At 35.7% G+C, this 20,716-nt stretch overlaps 1 non-coding gene across 1 annotated transcript; it reads right to left on the bottom strand.

Annotated features, from left to right (window-relative positions):
• Window positions 1–14,369: 14,369 nt before the first annotated feature.
• Window positions 14,370–14,476, bottom strand: LOC141650204 (small nucleolar RNA R71). Its single transcript, XR_012546252.1, has one exon. It is a non-coding gene; the product is annotated as a small nucleolar RNA R71 (small nucleolar RNA).
• Between the last annotated feature and the right edge of the window lie 6,240 nt (window positions 14,477–20,716).

The following is a 20,716-nucleotide window of genomic DNA, read 5'->3' as shown; positions in this document are numbered from 1 at the left end:
TTACTACACGAGGAGACCAAAAGAAGTTTTGGAAGAAAAAAAATGACTAATGTAAAGTCTTAACAAGCTTTTGACTAAGGTTATGAATCAATTGACCAATAATTTCAATCATGAGTTTTACTTAAGAGCCTAAATGAATCATAGTAACATACTAGTTATGATCAAGTTGCAAAGATTGATATTCCGATATCTTCAATAGCCAACGTTTTAACCACGCAAATGTCATTGTTTAACCTCGCTATGAAATGGTTAAACCTCCTTCCGAAAGGGTATTCCAAAGGACCTATTCTGAATATTATTTGTATTTGAATAATGACATTGCTACACATCATTATGATACACATCATTATGACATAAGTGAGTTAGAGATTTAAAATCTCTTTCCGTAAGGTTGAGATGAGACCACTTCAAAATAGGCATTTTGAAAGGATATGATGGGAACATATATGGTTTTATCCTAGTAACTTGGCAAAGCGATTTATATTTATATTCTTGACAAATTTCGATTGAGAAGTCAATTTTGAAATATGTAGAATTGAGTGGGAGTCAGTAAATTCTCATGTGAAGACATGGAATTTAGTGGGAGCTATCATCCTTGAATGTATAAAACTCATTACTCATTAAAGAATGACGAGCTAATACCTTCTTTCATAAAGAAGCTTTTGAGTTTTCAATTCTGGATGAAAATGGACAATGATGAATCCAATTACATCATGAGATGTTGGATTAGTATTAAAGAGATACACATCGTATCAACATTTACATAGGTTATTCATATGAATAATAATTGGGATTACCATTAGCAGTCATGGTAGTTCATTGAACCTGAGAACGGTTGATCTCATGATTATTAGTAACTAATGTTTCCGCCATTAGAATTATCATGTACATGTCCAATTATGACTCATATGCATAAGAGCATGATGATTGACTTGGTGAGCCATAATAAAAACGTCATGAATTCTCGAGTAGAATCCGATGAGCGATTTCAGTGTTTGACGGAATGTTCTATTATGTTTCAAGAAGTTGCACATATTATAGAAAATCCGAGAACAATATGAGGATTTATGAGAATCCCAATTCTTTCAAGCCTAGAAAGAGAAATGAGAAGTTTTGGAAAGATGCTTGGTTGAATAAGACGTTATTCAATAACAATCTCTCCTAGTAAAAGCTAGGACTTATGAGAAGTGCTATGCTAAATAATCTTGTCAATTGTTACAAGATTCTACAAAACATATACCTAGTGCATTGTGTGTGGATGAAATACTTGATCGGTGCAAGTTGTATTATTCATAGCAAATTCGTTCGTTATGAGATGATCGATAAGAAAGTTCTTTCAAGTTAAAGAACCAAAACCAAGGTTGGGAACCTTGATGTGTGCTTGGTAAGATTCATGTTATGAGAGAGAACATGAATGTAAAGGAAGAAGCAAGTGTAAGAAGTTTGAACACATGGACACATGGGATGTTAAACTTCTATTGCAATCAATGAGTGTTTACACTTATGATAAACATCACAAGGTTGTAATATGATATTGACTACCCGAGTGTGATGTCGACATTTGTCGTTTGAGTTATTATTAACTCACCTTGTACATTGTTACATCCAAACGGGTTGTGGAGACATTTGAACCCCGTTAAAGTGAACATGGATTAACATTGTTTTGCCCATAGTTACTTATATGAGGTGACGTCTCGAAGTGACTAGAGTGTGAGGCGATTGATGGCAAGTTCAAGTGCCATACGGTCATGTGAGATGACTAGTCGATCACATAGGCGATTGTTAGGAACTTTCTGTCGGGCCTTATGACCGCTTATAGAGTTACGCAAATTTATATAGCCTGGTCGTGGCGAGAGCTACTATAGTATTCAAATGAGTCGATTCTTTTGACTAAAGACTATTCGCCGAGATGGCACGATTTGATTAGCTTTGATTTGTGTTACTACGACCTTCGTAAATGGGGTCAAATGGGCATATTTTGGGTTATGATGGTGTGGCTAGTCGAAGGGAATGAGTGCGATAGGAATTGTCCACCCCTAGTCGGGGTTATAACAATATCTCGGGGCCACTCGAGGAGTAATGAACGGAAATGCGTGGCCACGCTCGGAATGTATCCATGGTGGATAAATCCGGTCAATCAGTTATTCTCCAGATCGAGGAAACCACTCTCGATATGATCACTTGCAAGTACGACCTGAAAGACACCTTGCATTGAGTGGGAGATAGTAATAGGACAAGAGAATTGGTGACGCACACTTGTCGAGGACAAGTGGGAGATTGTTGGAATATGTGTCCTCCGACAATAATGCGATCACGACTGTTGATCATGATGATCACATGTTTAAGTCTCATTAAAATGAATACAATTGGGAAGTAATATTGTTCTTTCTGTCAATCAAGGTTAACATATATCGGTAATGATTGGCTAACTAGAGTTTGACATTCTTTGTCGTGTGACGGTGGTGATCGATTGACCCCTAGGTCATACCTAAAGGGCAATACTCTTAATTGATTATTTAATTAATCGTATAATGTTGCGAGTTAATTAAATTACTTGAAAATTGACGGACGATTTTGGAAGTAAAATTTACGTATCAAATTGAAATGTGATTAAATGAGATACGGTCTGAGTGATTAAATTGTATAATTACTCGGATGAAATAATTGTTTAATGTAACAATTAAATTGAATGAATTGTTATAAATACAATCAGTTGTAATTTATAATTGGTAAAATATTTTGGTACAAGTAATTATGATATTACTAAGTAAATTTTGTATATGACGTGTTTTTATTAATACGTTGATTTTTAATAAGTTAAAAATACATAACAAATATATGTGACACATGACATGTTACATATAGACAATTGACAAAAAATAATATGGACACCATATTATGATTGTACCGAAATATTGGGGTGTTAGGTTAATAATTGTGTTGATTAATTTATTTAACTAAACATAATCATTGCCTAATTGTCTAGCCATGCATGCATATGGACTTTGTTTAGAACAACAACTTCATGCATTGGCTCCCCAAAACCCCCTCCTCTTACCCGGTTTTGAGAAGGCAAAAGCCATCATGGCTTTTGTTTTATTTTTACCAAATAATATACAAAAGTGTTGTAGATTATTTTCATTCTATTCCATCATCTAATAAGAGATTTTTAGTGAGATAAAAAGCTCTCTTCTCCTCCCTCTCTAAACCGAAAATATTCAAAGTGTTAACAATATTTTGGTTCAATTTTCTCATAGATTAATATTATACTAGTATTGTAATATTAATTAGATTAAGTGAAAGCTTTGGGTATTAAGCTTAGGGAGAGATCTTACTCTTAGATCTTCATTCTTCCATTGGAAAAGCTCAAGAACAAGAAGAGAAAGGTGATCTCTCTTGTGCCCTAATAGCCGAAATCAACAATGTAAGGACATGATTTCTCCTCTATTTTATTGTATTGTTTGCATGCATAAGATCCGTTTTAATTTATGACAATTAATTAGACATATAAGAATATGTTAACATGTATTTGAATCTACATTTCCTTCAAAAATAAGGTCTGAGATTCACCAAACAGCAAAATCCACTCAATTCATAAACTCTTACAGTAACAATTCAACCAACTCTTACAGTCACTCAATTTGGTCGTAAGATTCACAAATTCAACTCAATTCATAAACTAAACCTTGCAAAAAAACTAAAATACCTGATTTTATAAAAATTACATAAAAAACGATATACCTGATTCAATAACACTGTTATCATCAGTCATTGTGATATCTACAATCTCCATAGCAATTAGAGCTGCAAAATCGTCAAAAACAATTTAGTAAGTAGTACGAAATCGCGATAAAAAGCAAATCGCTCAAAATATTGGTCAAATTCGAACGTTCTATTTACAAAATCTTTCAATTTGATCAAATTCGAACCTGATATCATGAATTTATGAGTGAATTGACAGAATTGTATGAATATACTCAATTTTGATCAAAATTATGAAATTTCCTGGAAATTAATCGATTTTTCTTCTGAAATTACCTGAATCAACGTTGTTGAATGTTGTTTTGATGAAATCCACGAACAATCGATCAACAAATTGATGAGCTTTGCTGAAGAATTTCCGTTGAACGTACGAGAGGTTGCTTGTTGAAGAATTTTCAGGAAAATAATTTTGTTTCTATATTTTAGAGAGAGAGTGTGTTATTGGGCTATTGTATGATTTAATATTTTAGTGAGAGAAAGTATTTTGGGCTAAATGAAAAGATTTGGAATGACCCCTCAATTTTCAGCCCAATGAATAATAGGAAGTTAGTCCATAAATGAAGGATTAATGAAGGAATTTGGTTAGGCCGGCCGCCTCGCCATAATTAACGGCCTCACCGGATTCGGCCTCTATATATATATATATATATATATATATATATATATATATATATATTATGTTGAATAAATTACAGTATTTATATACCCTATCATCACCACTCATTGTCCTTCGAGTATTTTTCCCAAAATACTTAGTGATACCAACATGCGTCGATACTCCTCTCACACGACCTGGATGCTCTGCTTTGCCGATTTCCCTAGCAAGAATGTCATCACGTCCTTCAGGCTTCCATTTTCCTTCCTGTACCTCTTTCTCACAGATCCTCTACATACACATAAAACCATTATGCAACTAAATTTTATTTAAACTCACAATTATATAACCGACCACCACTGGTAGGAGTGACAAATTTATTCAAACTTACAATTTTCTCTTTGATGGCCTTATTATATGGAGTTTCTGACTTTTCATTCTTAGGAGTGTGACCGGCCACCAAAGCGTCGTGACGATTGACAGTTCCAAGCTTCTTCTTAATCAATCTATAACCTCCTCTGCAGCCATGAAAGACGCTCTCTTTCTTTGAAATGTTCTCTTGGTACTGCCTACTCATATTCTTCATAAAATGAATTGTATCAAGTAACGTAAGCATATTTCATTACTTATTAAGTGATTACTAATAAAGTGATCCCAATGAGTCGCAGATAAATTACCTTAAACTTGCCAGACTGCCTATAAGCAATAAAGTTAATCCAATCTTACTGGCTGACAAACTTATACTTATTCTTTGGTGGTTTCTTATTTATCTGCCTGGTCTTCTTGTCGAACAAGCGGTTCTGAGCAACCTTTAACTTCCATGCTCTGAAGGAATCCCCTATCTTTCTTCTAAGGTAACCATCATGTTCTTGGGGGACAGTGTAAGCTCCCTGCATATATGGTGAGCATATTTGGTTAGTTTCGGCTAATAGCACATATCGAATACTAAGATAATTTCATCTCAGTGCATTTATTATTGTATATACATACTTTTATTCTCCCCCATAGCTTTTCCTCCTTGTCTTGACTCAACTGATTGATACGCGACAAACCGAGAGGCACATACTCTCTTACACAATAACCAATCCAAGTCGCGAAATTTGCAGCAAAATCACCATCTGGCAGCCCCGTTAATGGATCCCATATAAGTTTATTAGGTATCCCTCTTTTTATTGCTTCTAGGGAAACCCTATGGGTCCTTCGCCTAGTATCCGATTCCAAATTATTCTCGTCACCTGAATCTTCTTCGTTTGACCTTTTCCCATCATTTCTTTTCCGCTTTCCACCCATATCTAAACCAAAAATTAAGAAACTACTAACTTTAAGCATTAAGTCGACATAGCAGGTGTTGTTTAACACACAATATACTTAAAATAATAGGTGTTGTTTAACACACAATAAACCTAAGATAATTAGGGGATAATATCACAACTAAGAAAATAAAAACATTAAGTTAATAAGACGAAGGAGTAGGGTTTATTATTACTTCCGGTATGGCAACGACGGCGACGACGACTGCAAAGACGACGACGATGGAGAATAGTAGTGGTTCTAGAGAAACTCAGTGTTCGAGGGTTTTAAGTGGGCGAGGAGAAGGTTTTCATGTGTGTTGTTTGAATATTTTATTGAAACTAGTAAACACGGGTTAAGCAAAACCGTATTCTGTATTTTGCAATATGACCACGGCTGATTATAAACCCGTAATTTTTTTCATTATATTACATCGGTTGGTGCCTAACTGTTGTCATTTTTCTTTCATTGTGTCAAGTTTTTCCCGCCAAAAAAAAGCATCTTCCATATTTGGTAATCTGCATTAAGTTAGTACAAACTTCTTTCCTCAATTAGGCAACTGGGATAGCAAGTGGGAGAAAATCAAGAATAATGAGAAATACGAAGCATTAGTCACTTGCACACGGCTTAAAAAATACCGTATAGTCAAACAATTAATTATTTTTTAATATAATGAGTCGTATCGTCATATCTTACATTTATTTATTTTTTTTTTAATATATTGAGTCGTATGGTCAAACAATTAATAAACGGTGCACGTTGATGTTAGAACGTCACGATTGACAGCGGTTGTAGGTGAACCGTTGTTAATGAAAAAAATTTACAACGGTTGTAGTTGTAGGCTAACCGTTGTTATTGAACCAATTTACAACGGTTGTAGCTGAACCGTTGTTGATGAACCAATTGACAACGGTTGCACGTGAACCGTTGTTGATGAGTAATACGTAGCAGCAATCTGGATCTTGATTACTGACTGATCTATGGAGTTCAAAAAATGGAAGCAAATCAAACAAGCATAACTCAACACTTTCAAAATGATCATTTCATTTAATTTTAAACCAAATACATTACAAAAATTATCAGAAATCAAAAGGTGTATAATAAGCCGGAACAACCCCGGTTAAGCATAAAAAGCGCTTCTCAACCTGCCACCAATCACGCCACTCTGGTATACCGCTAACTTCCGGGTCATTGGCTTCATATTTTGCAATAAACGATTGAATATATGCAAGGACACGACTTGCATGTGGAGATAAGGTTGGAAGAGTACAACTCAACATATCTCTGGTTGCAGCAAAGTTGCGAGTAACAGGCCGACGAGGGTATGAAGACGATGATGATGATGAGGCTTTGTTGACAAGTCGGACTGCTTCGCGCCTCTTAATCCAATGATTCCGTTGATGTTCAAGGGATGCTTTGATTAATGGGTGTTGATCGGCGGGAAGCCCGGCGAGAACCTTCCCATCATCTTCAATCGTTTATGTAAGCCATTCTTCGTTGTTGATAAAATTAGGGTTCATTGCCATGTTGTTTAAAATTTGTGTAATGGGGATGAAATATTGTGATTTGATTTATGAATGTTAGTAAAGGATGCTTTAACATTTATAGTCACATTTATAAGTTTTTTCAAAACCGTTGGTAATTAATTTAATCAGCTAGTCTTGCTATAGACGGATATATCCGTCTATAACTAAAGACGGGTCAAATAGCTTGAAAGTGGTGACATTTTTGGCCCCCGCCACCCCACTTGTTGCTTGTCCTATTAGGAATATGGTATTGTATTTGGCCCGTCTTTAGTTATAGACGGATATGTGTCGTCTATAATGAGATTTTGTGTTAATTTGATGTAAAAGTTGAGTTATTAACAAATATTTTAAACCTACGTAATTTGCAATAAATAATTAGACAATAAAATACACTACCACGCATATATTATTCAAGAAAAACACATACATAACAAGAAATTAAAAGACGCGCGGTTTTAAAACCATTAATTAGAATAATGATAATAATTAATTAACATAATCATCTTGTAATTCTCCTGCGATTGCGATAAATATTGGGAATTCAATATGTGGATTATTAAGAGGCACTTGTTCTGCCTCCCATGAACGAGGCACAGTGTCAATATAGTGTCGATATGTTCTTAATAGATTAATGTCACAATCGGTTGCAATCCATAAATATTGCGCTTGTAACACATCATCCGTATAATAATTTTTCTTCCCAGCATCATGATCCTCGTATCTTGCCTGGAGTTTTCTCGCTTGACGAAAAGATTCCAGCTTCTTCCCAAAACTTTCAAACGCGATCATTGCGTATGCAAGAAAACCATGAACTTTAGTCCAAGCTGGGTGGGCCTTTTTAACGTTCGTATAACCACCTTGACGAAGCATATCTCTCATACAAGTAAAACTTCTCGAAAAAGCCTTACCATTGTTATCATATTTGATTGGAAGGTTGTGTATAATAAACGTAATAGGATGGACATAGCGCGTATTTGATTGTGATTTGGCGGGTGTTGAAGACGACGACGACATGGTGATCGAAGTGTAATATTTTTAATTAAATTATAGGCTATGATTAATTGAACGTTGAATTGGTGAATATGGTTAATTGATCACATTATAAGTGATATACTTATAGGAAAATATGTATGCATGTGTGGATATAATAATGGACGGATAGTAAATAGTGGTCAAACAAAACAATGCATGCAACGGTTCATTATTTATCATACATGCATCGGTTGAATATTTTACATTGAAAAAAGTATATAACGGTTATTTTTCACCCGTAAATGATAAATGACAACGGGTACAGAGGAACCGTTATATCATAATAGCAAATGATAACGGTTGCAAGAAACCCGTAGCTATAACATAACAACGGGTACCAAAAACCGTTGCTAGTCTTAATTTAGTAACGGTTTTCGAAACGCCGTTTTCTTAAACTGGTAACGGTTGTCTAACAACCGTTGATAAGGGTGGTTATATAACGAGTTTATGGAAACCGTTAAACGTATTTGATGACAGTTTGTTATACAATCGTTGTCACATTATAATAAGAACGGTTTTCGACGGAAACCGTTATTCTTATTAGCGCGGTCTAGGTTTCCGCCAATATTTTAAAAACGGTAATCTAAGTGTCGTTATTAAATGCATTAAACCGTTGTGAAACGCTCCTTATTGGTGGTCCGATTTGGCGTAGTGAATGACTGGTTCGTTACTCACAAATGTCTGGTTTTGAAATGATTTTTCAATTGTTGACTTGCTTTTATCTTGGACGATAGAATTCTTGTTCGCGACGGGCATTCTTTCGGTCCATGTGATGAGACAAGAAGTTTCTAATACTTTGATTATAAAAGTTGGTTTAAAAAAAATGTTTTCAGATGTTGTAAAAGAAAGTCTTTGAAATTTTAAGTAATGTTTTTTTTTACTTTCAGTTTCGAGGACGAAACTTTTTTTTTTAGTGGGGGAGGTTCTAACACCCACCAATCCACCATTTTTCTAATTTAATTTGTTACCGTATTTAATTTTCGATTACGAATTCACTTGTATGACTCGGAATTTATTCCCAAGTAATTCATTTTTTTTCTCCCTATAAATTCTTGAATTATTTTGTATCACGGATATTCTTTTGTTCTCAAGATTTATTGTTAATTGTAATTATTTCAGCTTCGTTTTATTTGTTCATTTAATTCGTATTATAATTCTATTTCGAGTTAATTCACTGGATTTTGGAATTTACTACTTTTGAACTCCTTTATTCTTATTAATTTCTAATATCATATATTTTATCCTTCTTAATGAGGCTTAATTTTATTCCTTAATCTACGGTTTTGATTTAATATTTTAATTAATTCCGTTTTAAGTCGATTTTCAGTCCAATTTCTTCTTGGACCGACCTTTTATTTACATGACATTTTATAATAAACAATTTTGAAACAGGCGTTTGCTCCAATTAATATTTGGACCGTGTATTTGTTTTTTTTTAAACAAGTTATTTATTAAACTTGATTTATTCCTATTTTCTTTAAACTTAAGATAAATATCATTATCTTATTTTTAATCCTTTTTACCACTAAAATGGAAAGATATTTTGGGTCTTAAGCCCTTGCCAAAAACCGGTGCACTAGCTAGTCAAAGAGATATTATTTTCTCTTATCTTTTCTCATTCACTTCCTTATAAACTCTAATTGTTATTATCTCATCATTTATTATAAGATGATAAGAGAAAATAAACCCTAATAACCTACTTATTGTAACGTGAGAATACTCTTCCATCACCAACATTTGTTCATTTTTTTTCTTGCTCCAAATCTATCAATCTTAGCCTAATTTTAAGGGTAGTTTTATTACTCTTGTAATTTTTATTATTAGATTACAATAATCTACTATTCATATGTTAATTCATATGAGTTTATATTTGTTTTTGTAGACTATCAAGAAGACTCAGACGCATATGAGTATTTTGTTGATTCGGATCTGGACAATTAAGGTAACTACGACGTTACTCGGTATTACGCGATTTAATTGTTGTAGTTGTATGTATTATTAACTTTTTAGCATCTTATGATGAATTAAATTGCTTTAGGATTTTCAAAATTATTAAGATCTGGAATTATAATGCTTATATATTATTTTGGCTATTCATAATTTTATCTTGTCAAATTGGGAATTATTTTGTTGGTTTATTGATTTTATGTTTTAATCGTTTATTTTGATAATAGGGATGCAATAATTCGTTTTTATATTTTAATGTTGTATAAATTATTTTTCTAGAATGAATAATGGATTTTATGATATCACGAATTTTCGTGGTGCCTAATTTGGAAGTATGGTATTTGTTTTAGATTTTATGATGTCGTTGCGATTATTGCAAAGATGTAATGCTGTACGGTTTTAATTATATTAAAAATAATAATTCAAAAGCTTAATTCACGAAAATTTAGTATGTGGCAGAGACATAGAGTATTAGGTTGTGTGTAAAATTTTAGGTCTTGAAACCTTAATTTAGATTTAATAAGTATTTCACAAGTTTTGGTGATAACCGTTGTAAAATCTATCAAATCTGACAGTCTGCTTGTAAAAACCATATCGGCTGTATTTATTTCGAATCTGCAAAAATGTTGAAAAGAGACTCCTATTATTTTCAAGTCTAGAGTCTGCACAAACAACTTCTTTAAATTACGATGAACAGTTTGCTCAAAATAAATTATTTGTGAACAGGTCGCCTGTAAACAGCGCTTGTGACTTTTGCTGAAAGTTTCATTTTTAAAATATATTTTCCTTTTGATACAGTGGCTAATCTTTTTCTAACAGAGAATTTACAGTGTCTAGTTATGTTTAAAAATTTTCCTTGCCTTAAAATGTTTTCTAAAAGTGGATTTATGAACTGAAACATTATGGGTGACGTTTTCTGACAGTTTTTAGAAATGAATTTTTAGACCCCTGATACTTTCGTCCTTTGAAGTTGGTTTTAGGATGAAAGTTGTACCCAAGCGCTACAGGAAACCATGAGAGTTAGCCTTGCATCATTTCGATTTATCTGTATTTAATTATGAATTTTACGGTGCTACTATTCTGTTTTAGAAATTGTTTTAGAACTCCGTCTCATAAAGGCCTAAATAATATATCTTTACTAAAGTATTTTAAGTCATTTGATAGTTTTTAGTTTTAATTACAGAGACTTATCTATTTTAAAGTCCTTGAATTAATTTTATACTTTTGTAATAAAGTTTAAGTTTTCTGATTTGAAAAAATAAAAGTGTAGTTCACTTACGAACATTTAAATAATATACTTTGAATAATATACTATCCTTAGGATATTTTTATGTTTGGAATAATTAAAGTAAGGGCAAAGAATAATGAACTATGGCATACGGGTTCTTATACAACTATATGATTGCTATCCTGTGGACGGTACAGATTGTCGTAGAGTCATGTACATGTACTTAGATTAGGATTTCGCACTACGTGGTAAGACGTGTCCTATTATAGCTTGTTGTCTAGTGAGTGGACTTGAAGTTGGTCACCTTTGCGTGACACTGGTTCCCGAAACTAGTGTAAGATGCTGCGGTGTCAAGGAGTATAGCTAAAGTTAATTATCTAGCCTGAACTATATTATTTTCATTCTGTCATTTGAGGAATTTTGCTTTTAAGCATGCATCACGTTTATCTTAAGCGTGAGTTTGGTAATTTATTTTTGTTATATATGTTTTGATATTTCAATCTATTTTTGATATATTATTGTTGCTGTAACATTTATATAATGTGATATGGCTGGGAGGACGTCGAGTTACTCCCCCACTGATTGTGGCTGTTATGTTTATAACATGACAGGTGTTAGCTTTGCTAGGGATTTCTGTGTGAGCTAGTGAGTAGTTTGCAGATCCTACTCTTTTGTTTTTTCTGCTTTCTCTTATGGTTTTTAGGTTGAACACTTTGAAGAATTTTATTTTCGCCCTTTTTATAAAAGTGGCAATTGTTTAGACTTGACCATTTGTTTTTATTTTATCCTTGAGAATTTTCACATTCTCGTTTTAATAATACTTAGTTTTTATCTTTGTGTATTTAATCCCATTCAACAGTGTTTTTGCCACTGTTTTGCACTTGATTTTATAGGAGATTACAGGTACGATTTAGGTATTTATAGTAAAACATAATCGACTTAAGGAAATTGCGGAAAATACTGGCGATAAGTGGTTCCTCGATCGAGCCTGCTCTTACTCGATAGAGTACACAGGTTCCTCGATGGAGCCTGGTCGTAATTGATCGAGGCACCATCCTATTTCAGCTCCTTTCTTCGTGTTGTCTTCTTATCTTCTCTTCCTCCATTCTTCTAGATTCCCATGACATACTTCGTGTATTCCTTCATGCCCACTCCACGATGTCCATTTCATTCCTTTGCTCCTCAAATGCATCATTCCTGTATTAAACATAAAATAGCGGAAGTACCAATGTTCTAACATAAAAGGCATATATTTAATATAAATTAGCACGAAAACCGTATCAAAAGTAATTAAGGGGAGGCATAAATATACATATAATTATAACTCATCAATTTAGTTGGGTAATATTGAAGACTATTTGGGTTTATTGGAGAATTAACAACTCTTCATCATTCATCAAGTTTTCTTCTATTATTCTTTGCTTATTATTTGGATCATCCTAAGTTGGTACAATTCCTTTTATCCTTTGCTTAAATATTGTTTATTGCTTTACTCATTCACCATGTTTAACCTTGTTAATATTATTGACACCCTTATTAGCATGTTTACCGTGATCATGAGTGAGTAGTCTGCTAGTTAGGGTTAATGGGGGATTAGGGGATTAGGGGAATTAATCATGGGGTAGATCTTAACTTAATAAGTTCATATGATTGCTTGCTTGTTGTAGTTTTAACTTATGCACATGTTATGCTTGATGAAATGCTTGATGACAGCCTAGCATGAATCTCGTATCCATTCAACAAGACTTGTAAGACATAAACCAACTGAAGGCTTGTTAGACCATGCAGATAGTTGAATAGGAAGAAATTAAGTCGACTTGTAGGTGTTGTAAAGTCTTGACCGACTCGGCTCCGAGACCCAAACCTTCCTATGACTTGTAAGATATAAACTAACTCGACTCCACTACAACAATAATTTGCTTGCATCTATGAAACTTGTTTATGAGGTCTCACCATGATTCCCTTATGAACCCATGACCCCCTAGTGCCTTCATCAATTGTTTACAAACCCCATTTATTTACTTGCTTTATTTTGCTTTCATTTGTTTACATTTCATTGTTAAGTAGTTTAGATTGCAAACCTCAAACTCAACCCAAATTGTGACACCCTAAGACATAACTCTCTACAACCGATAAATCAATACAATACATGTCCCTTGGGATCCGACCTTTACTTTCCACTCTACTAAGAGTAGTTAGTTGAGATTATAAATATTGTTTTGATTGGTAAGCTTAGACGACAAAGTTTAGACCAAATCAAAAATGGCGCCGTTGTCGGGGACGGTGTTCAATTGAATTGTTATCATTTGTTGTTTTTATTTGTGTCTTTCTTAACCTTGGGGAAGTCAAATTCCTCAAGGTAGTTTTAATTGTTTTATGATTGTTTGATTTTTGCATGTCTAGGAGATCACAAGGCGATCTTTTACCTATTGATCCCGAGATTGAGAGAACCTTGACCAACATTAGAAGAACCGTTAGAGGGACTTCGACAAATTTGGGTATTGGAGAACTTGTGGACATTGGTATCATCCATTCGGATAGTGTTCAGTTTACCAACCCTTTTGCAAGACAAGGAGAGGAGAACCCAATTCAAAACCAACCACAAAATCAACCTACAATGCCTAAATTTTCATCTCATTCCATACCAACCAAGGAGAACCTACCAAATGGTACTCTAACACTACCCCACTTGACCGGTAATTTCATTGCCAAATCCGCATTCATACAATTGGTCGAACGAAGTCAATTTGGAGGGATGCCTAGTGAGGATCCTCATCTACACATAGAGACGTTTTGTGACTAATGTGATGTAATTTCCCAAACGGGGGTAACTCAAGACCAAATTCGATGGGTATTGTTTCCTTTTTCCTTGATCGGAGCCGCAAAGCAATGGTTAAAGAGCCTAAACAAGGTTACTCTTCTAATTGATTCATGGAAGAAGTTAGCACTTGCCTTTTACAAGAAGTTCTATCCTCCGGAGAAGACCAACATGTTAAGAGCCCAAATCACCGGGTTCAAGCAAAGAGATAAAGAGTCTCTATATGAGGCTTGGGAGAGATTCAAAGATACATGTCGCTCTTGTCCTCATCATGGACTAAGCGAATGGTTTATTATTTAACAATTTTAGAATGGGTTGTATGAAGATTCAAGGAATGTGCTAAACATGGGTTCTAATGGAAGATTTACCGAGGTAGATGACAACCAAACTTGGGCAAAGATAAAGGAGATGGCGGTTCACAACTCTCAATATAGTAGGCCAAGAAAAGCTACTAGAGGAGGGAGACATGAAGTTGACTCCGTCACATAATTGAGTGCCGATTTGGGTGCCTAACTAAGCTCCCATATTGACACAATGAACTTGAAATTTGAGAAAGCTTTAGCCAAGATGAATGAAGCTTCTCAATCATCCAAGCAACATGTCAATGCCATGGTGGCAACATCTTCTATTCCAAATGGAGTGTGTGAGAATTGTGGAACTTTGGGACATGACCAACAAGAGTGTAGGGGCACAAGTGAGAAGTGAATGCTTTCCAAGAATATAAGAATGGCACCCCTTACTCCAACTATTATAATGAAAACACCAAATTTCATCCAAACTTCTCATACAAAAGCCAAAATATTCAAAATCGTCAACCAACATACATCTCACCTCCAATGAGAAATCCTACTCAAAGACCATACTTCAACGAAAACTAACCCTCTTACAATCAATCCAATGACCAAGCTTTTGATGTTCAAAAAGCGGTCCTCCAAATGCAAAAGACCCAAGAAGGTTTCTTTGCTCAAATGCAAAGAGATAGCCAAGTCAAAGACACTACCATCAACAATATCCTTGCTCATACCAAGATGTTAGAAACACAATTGTCTCAATTGGCCTCTTCAAGTTCCCAAAGATAAAAAGGACAACTACCTCCTCAAAGTAATTCTCCTACAAGACATGAGACCATCAATGCTATTCACTTGAGGAGTGGTACAAGATATGAGAGACCTAAGATGCCAATTGAATAAAATATTGTTGAGGAAAGTGTCAAGCAAAGTGATGTGATGGACCTATTAAGGAGAAAGCCTAAGGTGGTAGAGCCAACTACCAATGACTCATTAAAGAAAAAAAAATGAAGAGAAGGCCAAATAGGTTGAGAAAGATCCTATTATGATTAGACTTCCGTTTCCAAGTCGCCAAGCCAAGCCCAAGCTTGATGAGCAACTTAAAAAGTTCATGGAGATTGCGAAGAACCTAGAGGTCTCTATACCATTCACGAAATTGATCAATCATGTTCCGGACTATGCAAAATACATGAAAGACATCCTTTCCAAGAAGAAGTCTATAAGGAAGTTGGAAACCATTGCCTTCCGAAAGATAAGTAGTGCAATTCTTCAAGGGAAATCCCCACCTAAGCTCAAGGATCCGGGAAGTTTCTCCATTCCATGTACCATTGGTGACACCACAATCAACAAGGCACTATGTGATCTAGGTGCAAGTGTAAGTATCATGCCATATTCGGTATGTGAAAGTTCAGGAGTGGGAGAGCTCAAGTGCACTAATATGACCTTATAAATGGCGGACCGAACAACAAAGAAACCACTAAGAGTATAGGAAGATGTACCCGTAAGAGTTGGAAAGTTTTTCATACCGGTGGACTTTGTTATTGTTGATATGGAGGAAGATTCCAACATTCCAATCATTCTAGGAAGACCATTCCTACACACCGCCGGAGCGGTGATCGATGTAAACCACGGGATGCTCACACTTGAAGTTGGTGATGAAACAATAACCTTTAATCTTGATAAGACTATGAGAGCTCCCAACTTGCTTGGGCCATGTTATATGGTTGATCACTATAGTCGGGAAGGTGACAAGAAGAAAATGAAATCTCCATTCAAAGGACAAGTGAAAGATGGAAATCTCAAAGAGAAGGGCGAAGACATACCGCCCAATTGGAAGAAAGATATTGACGATGTTAAAGTGACTTTATTCGGAGAGCATGGAATTTTTCACAACAAGGATGAGAGCTTGAAAAGCTCACCCATGACAAGTATAAATGGAGGCCTAGCTCATTGGACATGTTAACAAGGAAGAAGAGTTGCTCTTGCCAACTCATGATCCTCCCAACATAGGAAACGAAGCAAGGGAAGTATGTGGTTTATACGATGACGAATTTGAAGGATTTGTTAACCCTTACATTGGAAATGCTATGAATCTAGACCAAGGCTATGTAGATCCTTATCACCTCTTTGACTTGAACTACTACATGAATGAAGACAACAATGTGCCAAGGTCTATGTAAGACCTCTATCATGACAATGAACAAGCATTTGACTACTTCTTCAAGACGTTGAGCAACATCAACAACGTCATTGCTCTACCCCCTTGAAATCTCTCACGAAAAGGAGAGTTTGGTAGAGTCCTTTCTAAACCACCATTTGTAAATATTCTAACCTCTTAACTTGCATTTCATTTAACTTGCACATTATTCAATTTTTGCAATGCATTTTATATGCTTTGTTGTATAATTATGTAACATAAGAGCAAGTGAGGGAGTGATTTTGATATGTTTTGAATGTATAATGTTTGATGATCAAGTGTGGGGAAGCAATTGCCTAGGCTAGCCAAGCCTTTGAAGTGCAACCTCATCACAAAGAGTAGGAATTGAAGAAGCAAAAATCACGGGAAAGGGATCCCCACGGGTAGTGTAATACCACGGTTTTCTGAGTCTAGTATACTCGGCCAAATAGGGCTAACTCGGCCGACTAGTGCGTCGTGTGTTTCTTGTCAGGCTACTATCCAGGAATACTCGGCCGAGTATGGTAATACTGGACCGAGTAAGGGAAACTCGGCCGAGTATGCTCAATACTCGACCGAGTATCCGGTCTGACGGGTTAAATTCCGCGGTTTGGTTAAGGTGATTAGACATTATATAAATTATGCTTTTACTGTTTCTAAATCATTTTTACCAAAACCTAACGACGTTCATCTCTCTCTCTAATCACCCAAATCACTTTCAAGGCTAATTGATCGATCGCAAGTCTACACTTCCGTCTATTGTCTCGATTTCTTTGGTAAGTCTCTAGTTCTTTGTAATCAACTAATATGTTGTCTTTTAGAGTGTGGCCCTAATTATTGTTTTGGGTTAATTTGGCCCTAATTATTGTTTTGGGTTAATTTGGCCCTAATTATTGTTTTGGCCCTAACTATTGGTTATCTGCTGATCGTTGCTGGTGTGTTGGAGTTGGTTTTGGTGTTGTGATGGTTGATGATGATGTTCGCGAGGTGCATCCTCGGCTGAGTAGAGTCACTTGCGGGAGTGACTTCACGGCCAAGTTTCGCCCTCTGTGGAACCCGCCACAGAAGGGGATGTGCACATTAATGAACATGGTTATCGCTTGTTGATGAGTGGGGGCTTAGGTGGGGATTGGCTACGGTCCCCCACTGGCGGTGAGGATTATCTGTTGCGCTGGGTAATCTGGCAGGGCTACACAGTTTAGTGTGTAGTCAGTTATGTGATATGATTGGGATTTGGAGGTGGATGATAATCAGCAGTTTATCTTTTGTACTTGTCTTATTTTGATTATACAGTAACTGACCTCGTTGTTGTTTTATAAAATCTGTGGTGATCCATTCGGGGATGGTGAGCAGATTGTGGCAGGTGATGATGTTTACTAGCTATGGGGCCGTCATGGGGAGTCATCACTCGAATCTAGCTTCCGCTGTCATGAGATTTATCATTCAGTTTTTAGTCGTTGGACATTAGTAACTTTTCTTTGGTTTTTGGATTTTGTAACATGTAAACATTAATTAGTTATACTTTAATAATTGTGTTTTGGATTGGTAACTTTGATATACTAACCTCGGGAAACCGAGATGGTGACGGCCTCTCATGCTAGGGTGGTCCTGGTAAGGCACCTTGGTATGTGGGGGTGTCACAAAGTGGTATCAGAGCGACGATTCTGGAACTTTAAACCAATGAACATAGGGAGTCTAAATAAAATGAACCCAGGGAGAGTTGTTTGGAGCTACCGCAAAGACTTGGGAGACGTCCCGAAGTCACATTGAGGCCCTTACAATTTCTAACCGGTCAACATGGGGGTGTCTTGGGAGTTGTTATGTGTTTGGAGTAATGTGTGTTGTACTTGTAGCAGTGATTTTTATGAAATTGTTGGATGAAATGAGAAAGTAATGTGTGTTGTACTAGTACCTTTATCTATATGTTAGGTGAAGTATATTTTTGGATTGAATGGAAGTGATTAGAGTATATGTAGTGTGATGTGGGGGTATGTCTATATGACATGATGATGATAATGTTTGGTTTGTTGGTAGTGGCATGTGATTAAGGTCGTGCGTCTATATATATGAATGTTGTGTTTAATTTACATATGGGTATGATAAAGGTTCACCTATGTACTGGTTTTAGAAGTATTGAGTTGTTATTGTTGCCTTATGCATGTTCAAGTTGTTTTGTTTAGAAAAAAATATTGATTTGTATGAAGACCGATTATGGAAGGGTTGTCTTAAAACTGTCATAAGTCGATTTCTAGAAATGATATTGCTGTAATTCTAATTGTAGGTGATAGCTTGTCCTCTTACGATTCTAACGATAGGTCACACGCCCAGAATGACCAAGGAACGAGTGAGATATGACTGTTTTACGAAAACTTGACGTTGCTGAGAATTGTGTCGGTACTCGGCCGAGTAAGGTAATACTCGACCGAGTAAGGGATACTTGGCCAAGTATTCCCAATACTCGACTGAGTAATCCTTCTGTGACAATTTGGGTCAGCTTCTGGAGTCGAAAACTCGACCGATTAATATAGTTACTCGACCGAGTATCCTGTACTCGACCGAGTACGCCATGTACTCGACCGAGTACCTCTTTGGGCGATCATTTTGAGTTAGTGGCTAAGTTCTTAAATTTATTTTGAGTCATAGGTTATGTGCACACGTATGTTTTGAGTCTTAAAGCATTCTTTATGTATGTGACAGTCTTGATACGTAAGTTACCAGATACTATGATGTCGAAAATGTCGGCTTATGAAGGATATGTGTTGGGTAGGGAGGACATGAGTATATGGGATTGTGATGAATAGTGAAAAGAGTAATTAAAGTTGACGAGTTATTGAGATAAGGAGCACAATATGTGTGCTATGGTGAGGGAATTAGTCGTTGACTTAAGTGGTGTAGTGATGATCGTATATGGTCAAGTGAAGATAGAGCAGTAATGTAAATTCGAGGAATGTTAGAAACAAAAGTTGAAATGAGGGATGTGAAAATTATGGTAATTTGGGATATATAGTGATTTCTGGAGAAAGATGATTATGACGATGTTGGGTAAGGAGATGACAATGGTGTCTAGAGAGCTTAGATCGAGGGATGCCGCAATAAGGATTTGTAGATAGTAGCTGTTATGGAGATTTATATTACTAGAAGGTGAGCCTAGTGTATAATCATTTGGGAGGTAATGGGATAAAGTGAAGCTTGGTTATCTAGGATTATTAGAAGAAGATGTAATGAACTAAGGAGAAATCATTGAGTGGGTGGATCAATCAGTGGAGGGTATGAGTGAAAAGTGTGATGAGAAGGATTGTTGATAAGAAATGAATGAGAAATAATGATATAGGCTAATAGAATTTGATTATTTTTGGAAGTAATAGAAAAAGAAGGATGATGGTAAGTTGATTGAACGTTACCAAGAATTAGGGGACATGAATGTCAGGCATCATGGAATTGTGTGATGCTACCATGAGGGCGTGAGCTAGAGGAGTATATATATAAATTGCAGGATGACGTGTCAGACCTGAGTTTGAGGATTTAAAGGAGTAAGAAGTTGGTAGAATGTTTGTACGGTAGGAGACTATGGTGGTGAGGTAGGTGATTATATAATCAAGGATAAAGGTTGGATAGTTGTTGAGGTAAATTTTGTTGATGGATTTAATGTTCGTTATTTGGGGTGATAACCAGGAGATGAAATGAATTGTTATATTTAGAGGTGATGGTAGGAGAGTAGTCACACGAAGGATGGTGGTGACGTAGTGTTGTCATCACTAGTGGTTGAAGATGATGTTACATAGGGAAGTTAGTTGTTCTAAAGGGGTTGATTGTGTGGAGACTGATTGGTATATATGGTTGTGAGGGAGTATAAGATGTGGATATAGGAGGTGTTTGCTAGTAGTTGGGTACTGATGGTATGGTTACATTTGTCAGAAAGTGGTAGTTATGCGAATGGGAGAATGTGTTAGGAGGGGCATACCAGTTAAGCATGGGCGAGAGGTAACCTTATCAGGTGGTAGTTTATGTAATCAGGATTGGCTAGTTAGATTCGATTATACGTCCATGATATGTGT

Source organism: Silene latifolia, chromosome 3 (assembly GCF_048544455.1).
Source record: "Silene latifolia isolate original U9 population chromosome 3, ASM4854445v1, whole genome shotgun sequence".
In the NCBI taxonomy this organism is placed as follows: domain Eukaryota; kingdom Viridiplantae; phylum Streptophyta; class Magnoliopsida; order Caryophyllales; family Caryophyllaceae; genus Silene; species Silene latifolia.
The sequence above is the reverse complement of the archived record's forward strand: the minus strand, read 5'-3'. Positions and strand labels throughout refer to the sequence as shown.